Source organism: Cupressus sempervirens, chromosome 10, assembly GCF_028749045.1.
Source record: "Cupressus sempervirens isolate cs-2001-9-10 chromosome 10, ASM2874904v1, whole genome shotgun sequence".
In the NCBI taxonomy this organism is placed as follows: Eukaryota; Viridiplantae; Streptophyta; class Pinopsida; order Cupressales; family Cupressaceae; genus Cupressus; species Cupressus sempervirens.
The window spans coordinates 496,764,728-496,780,133 of record NC_143127.1 but is presented as its reverse complement, the minus strand read 5'-3'; positions in this window follow the sequence as shown (position 1 = coordinate 496,780,133).

Sequence of the window (15,406 nt, the reverse complement as noted above, 5' to 3'; positions counted from 1 at the left end):
AAAAGTATGGACATAGAGCTTTTGAGTGCAGATCAAAGCCTATGTGGACACCTAATCGGCCCACAAGGAGAAACAACCATGCACACCACTACAATTGGGATTACAATACTAGGTAGAGCTATCATTATTGTCAAGAATATGGACATGCTCTTGAGAATTTCATAAGAAACCACTTCAGAGGGAACTATAGTAGGTGGTTGAGTCAAACTACATGTTTTAGTTGCTTGAAGACTAGTCATATCAGTAAGAATTGCCCAACAAAGTCAAAAGCACCCAAGTCAAAAGTCAACAAAGGAAAAGATAAGGTTGATGTGGAACACATTAGAAGGAAAATGAACAAGGCCTAGAAAAAGAAAGATGAGTGCAACACATCAAATGGAGGGATCACTTCACCCAAGAGGTCAAGGGTCACATCTCATCCAACTAAGCAAGGATACATGTATGGGACTAATATACAAAGTTATATCATACATTAGTCCCAAGACAAAGAAGTACTACAAAGAAGAAATTAGCATGAGCAAAGATACCAAGTCAAAATTTGAAGTTTTTGCAAATACTACTGAATTGTCCTTAGATGCCGAGTAAAGCTCTAGTGCATGTCGAGTTGCTAGTAGTGACTGAGTTGATGGTTGATGTCGAGTTGAGAAATATTAATGGAAACTGAGTGAAGTTGAAATCTAGTGGAAGCTGAGTCATGTTGAAACCTTCAAGTGCCGAGTGTATAGCTATATGCATTATGCATTTAATGCTAGGGTTTATGGGGTATAAGGTCAAAATTTGATCATTTTTATGCCATTCAAATGTAGAGAAAAGATGAGAAGAGTGCAAAAGTGATCAAACAAAAACCTCAAAGCCTCTTGCACTAATTTCAACAATGATTCAGCATAAATTTTGTTGATCTAAGCTATTTATCAAGTGCCGAGTTGCGCAGTATCAAAGTTTTAATATATTAAAACCCTATATTGGTAGAATGGCTTCTAGTTCTAAGAACCCAAAGGGAAAGGAAAGTCATGAGGTCTAGCTAGTTAGTAATGAAGTAAAAAAACCTAAATTTAGATCCATTCATGAGGTAGCCTACAAGAATGACCTTGCTAGTGCATTGTCCATAATTCCACCCAAGGTTGTCATGGTGTAGGATGTAAGGAAGTGTTACAACTACAAGATAGGGGCTATAGGTGACCTTGAGATTTTTCAAGCCTGTGACAAGTTGTGTGACAATAGGATTATGAAGGATGAGTTTCAAATAGTTGATAAGAAAGGTTTAAAAAATGCCCTAATTTTTCTCATGGTATTCAAAATAGAATGGATACAGATTATCTTGAGCAGAATACACAATGGCTATCTATGGTTAGAAATAGGACCAGTTAAGATTGCCAAGAGAATAGTACACAGGGTTACGAATTTCCCAACCCTAGATCAGCCTAAGACCCTAAGAAGTGATTCAAAAGAGGCCATTGAAAAGAATACAGGGGCTAAATGGAATAAAAGGGGCATGATAATTGACACAATCATAGATCCCCTTCTGGACTTTTTCGTGAGAATTATTTCTCACAAATTCTACCAATCCAGTAGATTAAATAGTGTACCATGCATTGTTGTGGATGTAGCCTATAAGTTTGTAAAGAAAGATCATACATATGATCTAGTAGAACTGATGTTGCAATAGATAAATGAGAACCTAGGAGCAATAAGAAGGTCAAAAGGTGCTCAATGCAAGTTTGGTTCAGCCCTTGTCTCCATATTTTTTCTATATCATGGAAGAGTTTCCTTCAATTGGAAACGTGAACTAGAATCCAAACAAAATTACAATCACTCAAATCAATGAATACATTGAATAGATGGGTGACAACTTTGAAGCCCAAATAACAAGCTATTTTGAGGATTTGAAGAAATCCATGAAGTAAAGGTTGAGGATACCAATTTCCCTAGTGGAACAACATGTCAATGATATCTATTTCATAGTGGACATTAACTACATCTACATACAAGCAAAAATTCCAAGGGTGAGATGGCTTAGACCATTAGGTTATGAATTGGATATTGATCAAGCATCAGTGGCAATCACTAAATTTCTTGTAGAGGAAATAGATAAGACTACCAAAAATTTTGGCACATATGATTTTGTGAAATCTAAAGTTGAAATAGAGTTGAAAATAACCTCTGTAATTAAGAGGAAAGATAAACTAGTGAAGAAAATAAAGAAGAAATTTGGTGTAGAAATTGAAGAGGCAACAGGTGTTGAAGAGGAAGAAGAAGAATAAGAACAAGGTCAACCCCCAATGGAGTTAACCCAAGGATTAGGAAAAGACAAGGATGAATGTGTAGAGGAAGAAGAAGCTAAGGAAGCACCTATACAAGTCGAGTCAAAGAAGAGAAAGGTTAAAACTCATCTTCTAGCCCAACCAAAAGAGAAAAAGAAGGCTATAAAAATAATTCAAGCCAAGCCAACACCAGTAACAAGAGCTACCACAAGTGGCCTCTACTCAAAAGGCCATGGAGCAAGCAAAAGAGAAGAAGAAGGCCATTGAATAGAATGGTGAAGTGCAAAAGAAAAGAAGAAAGTATGTTGCACAACTAGATTTTGATGACGAGGAGAGAATAGAATTAGAGGATATCAGCCAATTTAGAGTGGTAAGACATCCTCCCAAATGTTCCATAGATAAAATTTGTGAAAATATTAAGAATGTAAATTTGATTGATTTAAAAAGCCTTGAATTCAAAAAGTTAAGTAGAGAAGAACAAAAAAAAAAAGAGGAATCTGTATATGCCATGATGGTTGATATTAAGAACACACCTCTAGAGTTAGAAAATACCATGCCTAGGGAGTTATATGAGATAGTTGAAAAAAAAATGGCATTATTGTCTCAAAATGGAGAAGAAGATCAGAGAATCTACCTTAGCACAAGTGATGCCTAACCTGACAAGAGGTCAAATTACTAAGGCTACTAAGAAACATGGTGGAAAATTTGCACCAAAGTATAGAGCCTTTGGTATTGTACAAAATAAAATTGAAGATGTAGTGCATAAGTCCACACAATTGTGGTAGTCAATACACAAATTGACTGATGACTAGGATGAAGAAGCAAATAAGGCTAAAGCTAGTGAGAAGGAAAAGGAAGCCAAAGTAGTAGAGGAGAAAAAGAAAATAGAAGAAAAAGTAGAAGAGAAGAAAGGAGAAGAAGAGAAGAAAGAGGAAGAGGATAAGGAAAAAGGAGAGGAGGAAACACAAAAAGGAGATGTAATGGAAACAACTGAACAACAATAGCAAGAGGAAAAGAGTGTACAAGACACACAATTGCCACCTCATAGCCTTCCTCATGCAACCATCACACCTATAAGCACTATAATAATCAAGGATGTTCCTAACAATTCTACTCAGAACATCAATCCGCTAACTATAGAGGATCTCTCCAAGATCCTTCACCAATCAACTCTATAGGCACAATTATGTACAAATCCTGTATTGGTGAGTGTAGATGAGTTGAAAAAGGCAGTAGTAGGACCAATAAAAGACAAGGTGAAACCACAAGAACCACCTTCCATCTTTACATCTACTAGCACTAAAATCCTAATGCTTCCCCCACCCTTTCCAATAGTTGATACATCTGGAATAGGTGATACCATATAGAGGAAGCCGAGTGTAGATGAAGGGAAGGATACAACAACAAGGCCAATAGGATAGATTGATACATTTGATTCTATAGTACAACTCCAAGGTACACCCCAAGTAATTAACATTGATCAAGGGAAGTCTGATGAGGAAAAGGAGGATACATCAAAGGAAGAGGAGTAGACTGGTATTTAGACATTGGTAGAGCTACCAAAAATAGGCACTCCTAGAAAAACTCTTCAGAAGCTGACCACAGAAGCCATACCTTTACAAATATCAACACTAGGCTTGAGCTAAACCAAGGTGACCAGGGTACTTCACTATAGAGACCCTAAGCTAGATGAAGAGATAGTAATACCTTCTTATGAATCAAAGACTATCACCATGGAGAAGATTATAGAGATGCAGGATGCATTAAATAGAAGGATAAGACCAGAAATACTCAGAGAATAGTATAAACATAAGCAAGAACTACATGAGATTAAGGACATCTTTATGGATGTCAGCTTGCAGTCACCAAATGAGTCAAAACCTATAATGAAACAAGTATCAGATATAGTTGACCAGGTGACAAGTGAAGACTAGGATACCAACATCAAACTTATGGAGTGGTCTGAGAGGAAGTTTCAAGGGAAGGTGAATGAGAAAATATCTAGTGGCATAGCACTTCAACAAGTTGAATTAGCCAAGAACATTGAAAAGGTCAAAATTGTACTTGAGAATATCTTCTCATTGTACAAAAAGTTGTGTGATTTCTCCCATTTCACACGAGAGATAGGCCAAAGGATCATGAGCTTGGAGAGAAATCTAAAGATTTCTAGCATGCAGCTACCCACTAATCCAACTCAATGTGAGAAGCATTTTTCTCAATTACTTCACACAAAGAGAATTAGCTTCACTAGCAAGTGAAGAGGCCAATATAAAGGCCAAATTGATGTAGATACAGTCCTCCATTACCCCACATCTGGAGGTCCTCCACAAAGAGAAAATCTATGTTGAAACTATTTTAAAGAAAGATCCTAATCTTTCTACATTAGATGGACTTGTACATCTTGTTGTAGAGACTTCCATTCAACATAAGTCACTTGAAATTTCTTTGGATAATTGGGATGTAGCTCTCAAGATGATAATGGAGGTAAACAACACATTTTTGGTGAAATATGATATTACTCAGCACCCTTTGACATAAGTATCAAAAAGGGGGAGACAGATATAATGTTTAGGGGGAGAAAGAAACTAAAGAAGGAAATATAACTAAGGGGGATAATTCTAAGTATCCTATTGATTACAGCATTTCATTCATTTTTTTGGAGAATAAAAGGGAAAAGGTTGTAGATAGCCATAAAGGGGGAGATAAGACATAATGTATAAATAGTGTGGGGGAGAAATAATGTTTTGGGGGAGATATGAAAAAAACTTACAAGTACAGATAGAGTAGACATAATAGTTCAGCACACAGGTACAAATTATAGAAATAGGGAAAATATAAAGAATAATAGGTACATTCAACACATAATTTTTGCTACAAGAATAAACAAGGCACAATTAGCTCAGGGGGAGTTATAAGGTATTTTGAACAAATTTTGAAATTTTGTACATATGCAGATCAAAATGATTAATGTACTCATAAGGTTAGATCAATAATGCTTAGTTAAGTGTTTTTAACACTCATGTGAAAGGGGGAGATTGTTGGTCTCAGAATGGTTTTGAAAATTAAGTGTCAACACACTTAACCACTTTCTACATAGAAGTTGAGTACACCACATGTACTGAGCTAGAATTCCAATAGGTGCTGAGTGACTTTAGGTGTCAAGCATTATATAGGTACTGAGTCACAGTTGATGTCAAGAAAGTTAGAACACTTCATGTGTTGAGTGAGCCAGAACTATGCATGTGCCGAGCAAGATAGAATGTAATAAGTGCCAAGCAAACCAGGATCAAACATGTGCTGAGCATCAGTAATCTAGTATGTGCAGAGTAATGCAGAATCAACATATGAGTTTGTGTCTTCACAAACTTAGATGTAAACTATTTCTTGAACCAACATGGAATGATCTCAAAGGATATTAAAGATAAGAATTAATCTTTTATATTTCCTATGCAATCAACATGTAGTCAATAAGAAAAATGGACAAGGCATGCAACTGGTAAGAAAAGTACAAGGAATGAGTGGGAATTAAAGATTCAATATGGATCATAGATCCCTACCTAACCCCTAAGTCTACGAAGCCTTTATAAGAAGGCTTAGACCCCAAGATCAAGTGGCTGAATAAAAGTTAAGGAAGTTGTTAAGAAGATAGAAAAAATTGTAGAATAGTGCAAACAACATGGGAATCAAAGACTTAGTGAATCGAGCAACGATTACATAGCCAATTGATTCGAAAAAAGCAAGGGATATGAATAGATATTAGATCAAGCAAGGATCACATCAGAATGAGTAGATCAAGTGCATGAAATCAACAATTGAAGATTGTAAGAAATTAGGTCAAAGATTCCTAATAGTCTCTAGCAATTGTATTAGATAGTGAAAATCCTATGATGATAGGTTAGCTTAACAACTATTTTGTAGAACCTTTGAAGAGGTGATTAAGTCCTTTAATAGGGTGACACTTCATGTAAAGTGTTTTAAATTCTTTAACCAAGTCACTATTGACACAGTGTAAAGCCTTTAAGAGGGCAGACCATCAGAAGTGGTCAAACAATTATTGCTACAGTGATTTTGTGGGTATCATCCCAACCATAGTTTTACCTTCTTATTCCTGGAGGGTTTCTAGGTTACCAATATTTTGGTGTTATGTGTTGTTGATGGATGTGTTTACTTTATGTTTATTTAATATGTATACATGCATGCAGTTTACCTTTAGTTATTTGTTTTAAGGGATTTGAAAAGATTAAAGTGTGGTGCTTCTGATTCACCCCCCCTCTCAAAAGTACTCTTTCCATTTGAATATTCCAACAAAATAAAGAGGGAAAAGAAATAAGGAGGAGTTTAAGAGTTATAAACTTTAATTTATTATTATAATATGTTCTTATATACATTCACATAAATATATTGATGAGGTGACATCATTAGATTATATTATTATAATTTATTGGTGCCATTTTATTTTTATAATTATGTGTTCTTATGTAAGTGTTTATTATAATGATAGGATAAAAATGAATAAACAATCTCTAAAGGTATGTATTATATTTTAATTTACATTATTTTATGTTTTTATTATTTTGTATCTATAATAGCTCATGCAGTCCCCTAATGCAACCTATGGACAAGTCTTCCTATCCTTTCCAAGGAGGTCTTAGATCATACCTGCCAATCTTGATGACTGAACCAAATGAACATCCCATTCTGATGATCCCATTTAGTAATGATTCTCCTCTCTTTAGTCTTCTCCTACAATCACTCATGTAAAACATTCTCACCAAAACATTAATTCTATAGTAATTCAAACAAAATATATTGATAGTTAATTCAAATCAAACAATTGCTAATCATCTAATAATAGTTAAATGTTATGGTCATTTCATCAACATATGTAAATAACTAACTCATTTCACATGATCATGAAAAGAATTTTTTTTTTAAACCAACAATTATGATCAAATAAAAAAAAAGGGCAAAATTTGGGATATAATATACCCTTCCCTTTAGATTTTTTGTTGTCCTCGATGAACATAACAACACAACTTATACAATACTTAATTAGTTTATATAGGATGAAAAAGAAGTGTTTAGTTTCTAGTTCTAGAGAAAAGATGGGAGTATTTTTGGAAAATTTCATGATAATCCTTCCAAGTGGCATTATCCTTAGCATACTAGTCCCACTGGACTTGCACTGAGTCACCTCCTGATTTGTAAGCTTAGCTTAAGCACCTCAAGTATTCTGAGTGGTCTTATCTCTACTACCCATGGTTCTCACACTTGCAAAAAATTCCAGTTGATCATATGATCATGGTGGGTAATGTACTTTTTAAGATATGACACATGGAAGACATCATGCATCTTGGCAAGGGCTAGTGGTAAAGTAATTCTTTAGGCTACTGGGCTTACAACTTCTTGTACTTCAAAAGGTCCCACATATCTTGGGGCTAATTTAGCATTCTTACCAAACTTGATGGTACTCTTCTAAGGTTTAACTCTTAATAATACCTTTTCCCCTACTAAGAATTCTCTAGGTGTTCTTTTAGCATCAACATAACTTTTCTGCTTGTCATTAGCTTCCTTTAATCTTTGATAAATTTGGATTATCTGCTCTTTCATTTCTTTAAGCATTTTGGGTCCAACAATGATTCTATCTTCCAACTAATTCCAACTCACAAGAGTTCTAAATTTATGACCATACAAGGCCTCAAAGGGATCCATTTTAATGGTGGACTAATAGGAGTTGTTATAAGAAAATTCTACCAAGGGTAAGTATGTTTCCCACTAGTATTGTTGGTCCATACAATATAATCTCAAAAGATCTCCTAATACCTGATTCACCCTTTCTATTTGACCATCTATCTTAGGATGATAGGTTGAACTAATGTTTAATTTAGTACCCAAAGCTGAAAATAATGTTTGCTAGAATCTGAAAATTATCCTAGCATCCCTATCTAAAATAATTTTCTCAAGAATTCTTGAAATCTGAAAATTTCTTTTATGAATCTATGGGTAATCTTTGATATAAAATGAGCAACCTTTGTTTCATAGGTGATATTGTATTGATTTTGTGTCATAGGTAATCCTTGTATGAAATCCATGGATATTTTTTTTCCATTTCCACTCGAGTACCTCATTAGAGTGTAAAAGACCTCCTGGGTATTGATGTTTTGCTTTTACTCTTTGGCATTCCAAACAACTAGAAAAAAATTCTATTATCTCCCTTTTCATCCCTTTCCAAAAATATAGGGATTTTATATTAGATAGCATTTTTGTTACTCCTGGGTGTCCTAAATATGGGGCTGAATGGAATTCTCCTAAAATCAATCTTTGGAGTTCAAGGTCACTGGGTACATAGATCTTGTTGTGATATCTTAATAATCCATCCTCTTCTAAACTAAACTCTAAATACTTTGAATCTTGTGGATCCATGATAAGAGCTAGGCTGATTTCCACATAAAACTCATCATGTTCTAAGTGTTGTAAAATCTGATCCCTTAACTTGAAGTTCAAAGTAGCCATTGTAGAGATGTGCCTTCTCTAACATAGGGCATTTACCACTTTATTTTCCTTGCCTTTAATATAACTTATGTCAAACTCATAATCTGCCAAAAATTCTAGCCACCTCCTTTATCTAGCATTTAGATTTAGTTGGGTGAAGATATATTTCAAGCTAGGATAATCAGATCTAAGTTCAAAAGGTTTTTTGATTAAGTAATGTCTCCACATTTGCAAGGCATGCATAATAGCTATTAGTTCAAGATCATGGGGTGCATAATTTTGTTCATAGCTTTTTAGTTTCCTAGATTCATAAGCAATAACTTATTCATCCTACATTAACACACCTCCTAATCCTTCTCTAGATGCATTTGTTATAACTACGAACTACTTTTGTGGATTAGGTACCTTTAATATAGGTGTTGTAGTTAGTTTTTCTTTCAAAAACTCAAAGGGTAATTGACATTTTTCTATCTAGATAAATTTCTTCCCCTTCATCTAAAGCGACATGATTAGATAGGCTATCCTTGAGAAATTTCTGACAAATTTTCTATAGAATCTTGTTAATCCCATAAAGCTTCTAACCTTTGATACATTTCTAGGTATAGGCCATTCCTTAATTACTTTTATTTTTTACGAACCTACTGCTATGCCTTGAGCTGATATAATGTGCCCTAAATACTAAATTTTCTTTTGATAGAAAGTTCACTTAGATAATTTTCCATATAGTTTATGTTCTCTTAATCTTTGCAAAATGATTTCTAAATGCCTTGATGTTCTTCCTCATTCTTAGAATAGATTAAAATATCATCTATAAAGACCAATACAAACTTCTCTAGGCATTCTTAAAATATGTTGTTCATTAAGTTCATAAATGCTCCTGGGGCATTGGTTAATCTGAATGGCAATACTGTAAACTCATAATGCCCATACCTAGTTTTGAATGTAGTTTTATGTATATCTTCATCCTTCATATGAAACTGGTGATAACTTGACCTCAAATCAATTTTTTAAAACATTGCTACACCCTTCATTTGATCAAAGAGATCATCTATTCTAGGTAGTGGGTACCGATTTTTGATGGTATCTTTATTGAGCATTTTGTAATCTATGCATAATCTCATGGTTCCATCCTTCTTTATCACAAATAATACTGGGGCTCCGCATGGTAAAATACTGGGCCAAATTAGTTTCTTATCTAACATGTCCTAAAGTTGAATTTGTAATTCCATAGTTGTCATCCTATATGGTACCCAAGACATGGGTTCTACTCCATGTATCAAATCTATGGTAAAATCAAAGGCTAGAGAAGGGGGTAGTGCAGGAAGTTCTTCAAGAAACATATCTTGATAATTTTTCAAATAAGGATATTTTTCCTCAAAATATTCTTTTAACTTTTCTCTGATTTCCCCATCCTCATAAACATAGTCATCTCCATAAGTGGTGGTTTTAGGTTCCCTTGTGTCCTCAATCTTGACTGCAAAAATATCACAACCCTTTCTTCCATATCTTTTAACCTATATTGCAGAAATCTATTTTGATTTAATTTCAAGTTTAATCTTTGTAATGCTTGTTGTTCTACCTCAATCATCTACATAGTTTATAGTTTTGGCAAGACAATCTACCTTGGCCTTATGTTCATTGAGCCAATTGATTCCTATGAAAATGTCGTAAGATCCAAGAGGTACTATATACAAATTCAATTCTGTTGAAAATTTTGGAAAGTCCACTTGAGCTTCAAACAAGCACTGTGCTACCTTAGCCCTTGATTGGTTTGCATATTTGACTGTCCATGGTTTTTCCATAAAGCTAGATATTTTTGGAAAACTACTTAATAGTTTGGGTGATACAAAACATTTAGAAGCTCGTGTATCAATTAAAATGGACACAAAGTTTTTGTAAATATTACCTAGAGTTTCAATAAGGCCTATCTTCTATTTTCCTACCTATTATTAAGGGCTATATGAATCTTCTATGGAAAGACTTGATGTTGTTGTGGAAGAGGTGGTCATTGTGGTTGATTGATGTTGGGTTTACTGGGACACTTACTAGCATAATGATTTCCTCTATAGGTGAAGCATCCTAGAAGTGGTCCTTTCTTTTCATTATTCTTCTTATTCTTATTTGCATTGAAATTACCTTTATCATAATTAACCCCATTTCCCTTTGACTTTGTTTTGCTATACTTAAATTGTCTTTTCTAGGGTCCAAAATTAGTACCCTCTGAATTCTAGGTTTTTTTCTCTTATAGTCTCAAATGGATTCATCTATCATGATTTTGTGTTCTCACTAAAAAAACTTCTCTAGAGCTTCCTCCATGGTTCAAGGAGTGAGAACATCAACAACTCCACCTATTCTATTTTTCAAACCCATAATGAATTTTCTAACTTTCAGATTGGTATCCTGTTGATACAGTGGTACATACTTCAACAATCTAGTGAAGTTCTCCCAATACTTATGTACTGACAGGCCTCCTTTATTTAAGTTTTGGAAGTCTAAAATTTTTTGACCATAAAAGGTTTGAGGTAGCTAGCAATTTTGAAAAATGTTTACAAATTTTTACCACGTGATCTCAGTGGTTTTTTATGTTCTGCTCAACTTTGGTATTTCCTCACTAGGTTGTAGCTTCTTTAGTAAAATGATATATTTCCCAAAATAATTTTGAGGTTTTAGAGAAATTCCTAATTTCAAAATATTGTTCCATTTCAGTTAACCAAACTTTTTCTTTCTCCCTAGACTCAGAACTAGAAAACTTGGGTGGTTTGATTTTCTTTATATCTGCTGACAAGTCAACCACTATTTCTTATTTCTTTTGTTTTTCTAATTGTTTGGGTGAGGAGGTTTTCTTGTTATGCTTAGAGAATTTTGTCTCTACTCTAGGAGGAGGTGAGGATTGAGTTTCCTCATGGTTCTACCCCATTTGGGCTGCCATTTCATTCATTCTTCTTTCCATGTTTTCCAACTTTAGTTGCATTTCTTGCAAGATCTGAAGCAACAATTCATTTGAAGATTGAGTGTTTTTACGAATTATGCCTTGTTCTACAATGTTCTCATTGTTGTTCATTTTATGTTTATTATTTTCACCTATTAACTTATAAATTTGTGTCAATTAAGTGGGAAAAGAAAAATATTTTTTTCACAAAAGAAAAAGTCTTGCAAATGCATGAATCACATGAATCAATAACTTAATAATTTGTTGCTTTACTTAGAGCAACCTTATTTACAAATTTCCTCTATTGAGGATGTTTACATAAAAAATATTTAGTTTTACTTTGCAACACTTAATTTTGGTTCAGATTGGTACATATCCCACACCATCCAAGATCTATGAAATTGTAAAAGAGAATTGTCCTACCAAGCATTCCAATTTTGGATCAACTTGTTTCTATATGCTGCTTTGCTAGTAGGAGTCAACTTGAATATTTCATTCTTCATCCATTGTATTTCTTGGTTCAAAGTTTTGTTGTCTCAAGGCATGGAAAAATAGGTGCAATTATATTTTGGCATGTTTTTAATTAAATAAGGAAAGATGGGGTGTTGAGTCTTCTTGTAGGGAGTTTTATGTACTTGCATCCTGTGCAATCAGTCTAGAACTTTTAGGTTTTCATAGAAGGTAGTATGCCCTAGGTTTAGTGTCAAACCCAACACTCTAATACCATATGTAACAAATGAATTTTCATAACTAATTTAAAACTCCTAATGATCTGATTAAATAAGTAATCGATTCCATTTCACGTGACAATGACTTCTACTAACCACATATAACTATTATAAAAGTATCTATTTCTAATCTAACTATATTTCATGTTCAAATGATATAATGAGAATGAAAAAAATAAACATTGCTAACAATTTAACTATTTCTAACTGATAACATATTCAGCTGAAAAATAAAGTAACGACTAACTTTCTTAACTAAATTATATCAACTGAAATAAACATTTATTCAATGTGACTGACAATATTTACTCTAATTAAATCATCTAATTATTCCTACTAAATGATTAAAAGTAAAAGTGTACAAGAAACATATAGTAATAATGGAAGAATCCTTTATCTTGTTGTTCAAGCTTTGGCATTGGTGAGAGGAGAAGCATTGACATAGGCTTAACCTCCCAAACTCAGACCATACTTATCCCTAGACATTCTAACTTATTAGAATGGCCCTCCCTACCTTGAGATTAGGCTTGGGATGTTCTTTCGTCCAGCCATCTGAGCTACTAGGTGGTTTGAGTTCCCAATTAGTTATACCTATGTAATTGATGTTTGTGGACAAACAAGTGATCTTAAGATTGGAAAATATGCCTAAAACTACCTTGGCCAAGAATTTCAACTGGGTTTATGAACACGATCACTACCACTCAACTTGACAATAGATTCCATTTTTGGGACATGCATGAGCTATTAATTATTCATTATTTAGAGATTTAGATCTGATTTTATTATTGGTTCTTGCAGGATTATTTCCACCTCTTCACCATTCTATGGCTTCTACATTGGGTGAATCTTAGGTGCTTGATAGATTATGATCATCTTGTTGTTATTTACACCTTTTCACCATTCCATGGCTTATTTTTTGGTAAATTCCTTAGTGTTCATAAGGTTATGAGCATTTTGATATTATTTACACCTCTTCACCAATTCTATGGCATCATGCTAGTGAATTCCTCGGTGTTATAAATACTCTGATTTTGTTCAAAAAATATGATAGCATGCGCATTATTGTTGACTGAGACAATCCAACCAAGTTTTCTACAACTACGATTTGAATTCATAAAAGATGTGAATCACAAGGTTACTTCATGAAGATCTTCAATGGTCTTTATGTAATGTAGGGGACCAATAACAAAGTACCATAAATTGATCTCAGTCTACATGCATAACCAGCTTTAGATGGATGCTCGAATTAGATTAGAAGAGAGTTATGCACTTGAACATATTTGTTTTGTTCTTAGTCCCATCATTATGTATTGACTATAAATAGACATTATTGCTTAGTGAAAATGGAACTATGAATTATAATGTTTCTATGGTATTTCATTCAACCTTGAAATGAGTAGCGAACTATAGTTAGGCTTATACTTAGAAGAGAAGAAGGTAAAATTAAGAAATATGACCTCTGATTAAAATGTGGCTCTTCTTGCCCCTAGCTAGAACTCTTGTTTACCCACTAATTTGATACTTTCTCTTAGGCTTTGATCATCGATAGTATTAAGGAAAAGATAGGGAAATTAGGGTTGAGAAAATAACTGGAAAGTGTTTGTCTATGAATGTACAAACTTGGCTTAGTATGAAATGCAATAGATAAGAGAAAAGGGAAAAAGAAAAGAATGAAGGAAGGATGGAAGGAATGAATGATCATGTAAGTCGATTCATGGCTCCTATAAAGGTTAGTCATGACTCCTCAACTTCCATCAGTTTTCAAGATAAGCATTTGAATACAAACATAAATTAATTTTGAAAAGAAGAGAAATAAAGAGGGAAAAGAAATAAGGAGGAGTTGAAGAGTTATAAACTTTATTTTTAATTATTATACATTTTTATATACATTCACATAAGTATATTGATGAGGTGACATCATTAGATTATATTATTATAATTTATTGGTGCCATTTCATTTTTATATTCATTTGCTCGTATGTAAGTGTTTATTATAGTGATAGGATAAAAATTAATAAAAAATCTCTAAAGGTATGCATTATATTTTAATTTAGATTAATTTATGTTTTTATTATTTTGTATCCTTAATTGCTCACGCAGTCCCCTAATGCAACCTGTGGACAAGTCTTCATATCCTTTGTAGGAAGTCTTAGGTCATACCTGCCGATCTTGATGACTGAACCAAACAAACATCCCATTCTGATGATCCTATTTAGTAATGCTTCCCCTCTCTTCAGTCTTCTCCTATAATCACCCATGTAAAATGTTCTCGCCAAAACATTAATTCCGTAGTTATTCAAACAAAATATATTGATGATTAATTCAAATCAAACAATTGCTAATCATCTAATAATAGTTATAGGTTATTCGTCATTTCATCAATGTATGTAAATAACTAACTCATTTCACATGATCATAAAAGAAATAATCCATAAACAGTTGGTACAACGTATATAAATAACTAACCCATTTCACATGATCATGAAAAGAAACAATTTGTTGAACCAAAAGCTATGATCAAATAATAAAAATTAGGGAAAAATTTGGCATGTACCAGAGAAGATTAACAACTTAAAGAGATCAATGATAGGTCATTTCATGAAAGAAAGTCCTATTCTTGATCGAGTTAACTATAAAAACTAGAAAGAGAAGATTAGGACACATATTCTTTGCATGGGTCCATGATATTGACTAATTACAAAGAATGGAAAGATAGCAGTTGAAGAAAACAAGCTTGAAGAATATAGTGAAGCTGGAAGCAATTTTTTCATGTGTAATATGCTTGCCAAAAGTAATCTTCCTAAAACTGAGTATAGTCAAGTAAAACCAAGTCTTGTAGTGTAACTAAAGATGAGGATAAGATCATATGGAAAATCTTGAAGACTTTGACACCACCATTCAAGAAGACAACATAGATCATTGAGAAAGCGATACCTTGTACTAAGAAATTTTCTAGAGAGACTCTTCTTGGAAGATTGGAAGTAGCCGAAGTAAGT